Raw genomic sequence first — 6,097 nt, forward strand, 5'->3', positions numbered from 1 at the left:
CAGCTGCCATGCCTGTCATGAATTAATTCCCGCTGCCGGCAACAACCTTCAGAGACAATCCATCCCAATCGTCTATGAGAAAAGACTAAAATCAAGTTTCACTCCCTTCTTGATGGCATTCATTCTTAACTTCCAAAGTGCCTTGTAGTCCTGTCTTTCTGCTTAAATGAAAAGATCGATGTTCTGATATTCTCTATGACCTTTTAAGAAGTTTGTAAGTCTCAATTATATCACCCTTCTTTCTTCTGTTTGCTTGTGGCTGCAGTCCACAAATTCTCAATCCATCTCAATCCTGATATCATTTTTGATACTCTCCTTTGCACTCTCTCTACTGTATCAGAATCACCACGGAAACCAGGACTGCATGCATTAGTCCAAGTGCGGTCTTATCCAGGTCTTGTAAAGAGACGAAATGACTTCCTTATCCTCACAGTCAAGGTTCGTTTCAGCATTGCAGTTTTCCTCTGAGTTGTATTTGCAATTTTTGCTACATGGCCCTCGAACTTCATCTTCCCATCTATTAAAACTCCCAGATCCCAACCTAATCAGTTTCTTCCAGAATAATCTCACCAATATAATATACCATTGGATATCTAACCACATGGAAGTGCATCACTTAACATTTACTAACATTGAACCGCCGAAATCATTCTGCAAGTTTTGCACAGCCGAATTACTGATGCTCCTGCCTATGATTATATCTTCAGTAAATAGTTGTGTCTCATGTCAAATTCTTCCTACTGTTATTAATGTATAAACGAATAACAATATAGATGTAGAAATGTAGATTATTAAGGAAAAACAAAACACGTGTATATGTTATTCACTGAACTTCGTTAACACGTGTTAACGAAGTTCAGTGAATCGACACCATAGAACAGTTTCCTACCATTTTTTTTTTTTTTAAATACCGCAATCCACAATAAAAGTAAATTTTGTATCTCTATCCACCACACACAAATAGAATATATAAAGGCATAGAAGCGATACCCCGATGGGATTGAGGTTGCTCCATACTACATAACTGAAGGCAAAGGTGACGTCTTTCAAAAATTAGTTTAATATCATGTGGTTCGTATCGGTTATTAAGCTGATAAAAACAGACACTGCATTCTTATATTAGCCAAAATGCAGAGAAGCGAAACGTATACGATCTGTTCTTTTCGGTTTAATATCCGAGATAGGCTCCTTCGGTATATGAAAAATTAACTTTGGAAGGCTCTGAAGTGTGTGTAGCTAATGCCACCTTAGCCACGAGTTGCACTTGTGTGCATTACCTATGGGTCAGCTCTCTCTCTATCAAAGTTAATGAACATCAAACATGAATTTCATTAACATATAAATACGACATGGAAAGAATAAAATATAGAGATTATGATATATTTTATTTAATGCCACGGTGTGTGCTTGCATGAACATTTATTTTTATTCTTTGGCTTAAACAGAATTGCTCAGTAGGCCTATTCTTTAGGAAGACAAATGAGATTATGCCTTTTAGATGACAGATATCTGTTCCTCAACAGACACTATACTGCAATGCAAGAAACACAAGTTAGCTTTATTGCACCACTAAATACAGTTCTAAGACAATTACAATCGATGTACTATAATGTAGCGACAATTAGTGTAAATTGGAGACATCTGTAATGAAAACGACCCGACTCTACATAATGTTAAAGAACTACCATCCCACCACAGACACCTTACATGAAGACAATAATGATTTTAGGATTGAAATTTGATCGAAAACATTCAGCTTTAAATATATGCCGTATGTATTTAAAACTGAAAAATTGAGTCTGTTCGACTCCAAAGATACATAATATCCAATATAAATATCCTTCAAAAGATTGGACATAAATATACAACATTTTAAGTTTCCTCTTAAAGGAAGAATAGGATGTATACTGTCTAGCGTAAACGTGTTAAAGCTAAGAAATCTAAGATACACTCTGCCCGTTTCTATTATTTAATTTAAAAAAAAAAAAACGTTGGTCTCCAAGCGCTAAATTGATTTCAGAATTCCGACACAATCATCTATGGTGTAATATGAGTCCAATGTGTTATTGCTGTTAATTGCATGTGTTTGTCTGGCCTGCTTGTCTGTTTTGTGAAAGAAAACCCCAAGAGAGGAAAATCTATTCTACCTCCATATGATTATGATATAGGTTAATTCGCCATCAGATGACAAAGAAAAAAAAACTTTATAAAGGTTCTTCTTTGGGTTCTACATGGGATACCCAAATGTTTGAAGACAAAGACTAGGCTAACAAAAGGGGGGGATGAAAAAAGAAAGAAAAAAGTACTCTGTTGGAATACCATATTAAAGGCAAATGGTTTTTCTATACTCGGAGAAAATGTCCATCCAAATACAGAGAACAGGAGGACCAAAGAATGGCAAGTTGTCGAGAAGTTCTTGATGTTATACTCGATTAAATGTTCTGCAAATGTTAAACGTTATAACAAATTTATTGAAGTTGTCCAAGGCATGTGTCCGTATGGATGATCACAGCATGAAGTCATTTAATTAACGACTTATTAATTGTTATTATTTAATTAATAACAATGATTACCGACTGGCAGTCGGTAAATAATTGTTAGGGTTCCAGGTGGTGGAGAAGAAGTTGAATGTCGGTCATTTTCTCCATTACTTTAAAGAGGATCGGGTTGAGGGCTATGGATCGGTCTAAAGTAACATCGGGACCAAACGACCTTTTGGTATGTAGGTTATTTAAGATTCCTCTGGCATACTATCTGTAGTCTGGCAGGAGATGATTCAACTTGGCTGTTTATGCAGGAGTGGATGAGGACACCAGAAAACCAACTTAATATTTAGGTGTGAGAAAGAAGTGGAACAGATGCGAAAGAAGTTAGTTCGATGGCCTTTGCGAGGAGCCAGAAAACTCTGCTGCAGTTTGACCAGTAACCGAGTTTTCTGCATTTGGCGCTTTAAGATCAAGTTTTGATTTATTGATGATTGCTTTGTATATGTTTGTGCTTCAGTGTAGGATAAGTATGAAGATGGATTCTTGTGTTCATGTTTGTGTGTGTGTGTGTGTGTGTGTGTGTGTGTGTGTGTGTGTGTGTGTGTGTGTGTGTGTGTGTGTGTGTGTGTGTGTGTGTGTGTGTGTGTGTGTGTGTGTGTGTGTGTGTGTGAATTTTTTTCTTTGATCTTTTCTTTGCACCGGTTTTTAACCCGTCGTTCGGGCATTGAAATCTTAATTTTGAACGATCTGGAACTTTGGTATGTAAAACGCATCGGCATTAATCTCTTTATTATCTTTTGCCTTCGAGAATTTAATTTTGTGATAACAAATATGCGATATCTTTAGTAAAAAAAAATTCACTTAGAGCTCTTTTCTTGTATATTTTATGAGGAATTCAATCATTTTCTTAACAAACGATTTTCCACAGTATTCAGAAGAGAATTTGTCCCTGTTTTATAATAATCCAAACAGCATTTGAAAGAGCTTCAAATTCTATTTTCGAAACCAGATGTTTGTAGAAACTTATGAAAGTTTCGTAAAAATTCGTATGGCTAATTAGAGTATTAATGTTATTTCTTAATTAATTTAACTACACATAACGTCTTCTATGTTTCTTTCATATTTTCAAGAACAGTCGCACATATAAGAAAAACAGTCCGAAACTGTCATGTGAATAAAAGAATTAAATCCGCCTATAAATGTGAATATACGGAATTTTTCTGCAGTAGACATTTCAAGTTCTAAGAGCAGAGTTTCGATGTGTTTTAAAGGGTTTTAGGTTGTATATATAGCTTATAGTAATATTTTTCTATAAAACAATATCGTAATTTTATTATAATTTTAAAATAATTGTAATTCTTAAAGTATCCTTAAAATATTTTTCTTTACTTGAGGCATAATTCTTTAAGTAAAAGAAAGATTGGATCAGATCTGATGAAAGAGGCAACGAATGAAAGGAAACGGATACTGGTTCGTGAGACTGAGTGGAAAAATGGCGGCTCGCGTGTTAGTGTTTTGTGTCGTGTGTTATTGATGGTGAATTGTGTATTTGACTGATAAGTTTTCAGAGATTTATGCTTATATTCATTAGTAATATCAGTTATTTGCTTGCCGCAATAAACAGGCATTTTACATTTTATTTCCCATACAAGGTAAGTCAACTGACTTCGCAAAGGCGATACGCTAGGCCTACTGCCATTAGTGTCGTTGTTGTATTTTAACATCTTGTTGCTAGTTGACGCGCCTATGCTTGATATTGCTGGTAGTCCTTTGCGGCTGCGGGATATTTTACAAAAACTTCTGCTGGCAGGTCTTTAGACCTGCGGGATATTTTATTAACGCACATACGCAACTAAATCGATATGAGCGTGCCTGACCTGGACGTATTTGCTGATCTGCTCGAAAGAGAGCCAGCTCTTGAACTCATTGATAAACTACAAAAGAAGTTCAAGTTGACATGGCCTACTAGCATGATTGACCCCGACACTATTATTGAGTCACTCGATAAAAAGCTAGCACTCAGTTTTATTAAAAAGCTCCTCAAAAAGTTTGAACGGGATTGGCCCGGCTACTTAAATTTGTATTCCTCACCTGAAGTTGAAGTTGAGGAAAATGAAGACTCCCCACAAGTGGAGGAAAAACTCAATCTAGTTGTCTCTACCTCTAATCCTTCTGATCAAGAAGAAACTCACGCACGTAAGAAGAGAAAAATTCTTGCTGCTGAATCAACAAATGTTGTTGGTATGGAAGAGGATGTTCCCATTTCAGATCCCTCTGTTTCCCACAATGAAAAGGTGCCACCGATTATCCTAAGGGAAAAGCAGAGATGGACAACACTCAGAACCATCATGGCAAATTCACAAATTCATTACACGTCTGCTAAAAATGCAGACGAGGGAATACGAATTCAGCCCACCACGGTGGCTGACTATAGAAACCTTACAAAGGAACTGGATACTAGAGGAACCCAATATCACACATTTTCACTTGCCTCTGAAAAAAATCTGAAAGTAGTCTTACGAGGAGTCTCTGAGGATATTGACACAGATGAAATAGTTACTGACCTTAACCTACAGGAACTACCCCCCATAAAGGTCACTAGAATGTTTAGATCAAATAAGACACCTATGCCTTTAGTCTTAGTAGAAATTCATAACATCTACAAAGACATTTATAATTTAAAATCAATCTGTGGACTCAAAATCACCACAGAACCATTGAGAAAGAAATCATCTTCTGGGCAGTGCCACCGGTGCCAAAAATTTGGCCATGCCCAGAAGCTATGCAAAGCTCAGTTCAGATGCGTAAAATGTGGCGAGAATCACCCCACAAACACCTGCGCCAAGCCAAAAACCACCCCGGCTAAGTGCGCTAATTGTGGGGGTCCCCACCCTGCTAATTATAGAGGGTGTATGCATCATCCCAAAAACAGATGGAATGATCCCAGTCATCAATCTACCTCGTCATCTAATGCGAGAGTTCCTGAAGCTCAGGCTACTCAGTTCTCCAAGAGTGAGAACATGACAACTGGTGCTCGCCCATCATTAACTGAGCCCCTTAAGAAAACGAATCTTCAACATCAAGTAAGAACATATGCTGATGTGGCCCGCTCCAAACAGATAGTACAAACCCAGAACCGGAATACTCCACACTCAAATCTATCAGCTGTTATCACCTCTTCTCTTGCAAACATGCTCCAGGATTTCAGCAACTCAAATCCATCCTTAAGTGTCACAAAAAGATTCCTACAGCAAACCCAATCCATATTATCTGCACTCTCTGATGCATAGGAAAAAAATCGTCCCAAACTCTCTTAGGATTATCGGTTGGAATGCCAACGGTATAAAAAACAAACTATTAGAAATCCAGGAATTTAATAATAGATACAACCCAGATATACTGCTAATTAATGAAACTCACCTGAGGCCTGCTGACACCCTGAAAATCAGAGGGTATCAGATTTACAGAAACGACAGGCTTGGGTATAGAGGTGGAGGTACAGCCACTCTTATCAAAAGCTATATCAATCATCACTCAATAACCAACCCTACTACCACCAACCTCGAAATCACAGGAATCAATGTTCTCACAAACTCAATTGGGAACCTCAA

The 6,097-nt window shown here is 37.3% G+C and overlaps 1 pseudogene; it reads right to left on the bottom strand.

The window, feature by feature from the left end:
* Window positions 1–1,031: 1,031 nt before the first annotated feature.
* On the bottom strand, window positions 1,032–1,143 carry LOC150105191 (U2 spliceosomal RNA; annotated as a pseudogene).
* Window positions 1,144–6,097: the final 4,954 nt, after the last annotated feature.

The sequence above is a fragment of the Typopeltis vanoorti genome, chromosome 7, assembly GCF_054136105.1.
Source record: "Typopeltis vanoorti isolate ZY-2024b chromosome 7, IOZ_Tvanoo_1.0, whole genome shotgun sequence".
NCBI lineage: Eukaryota > Metazoa > Arthropoda > Arachnida > Uropygi > Thelyphonidae > Typopeltis > Typopeltis vanoorti.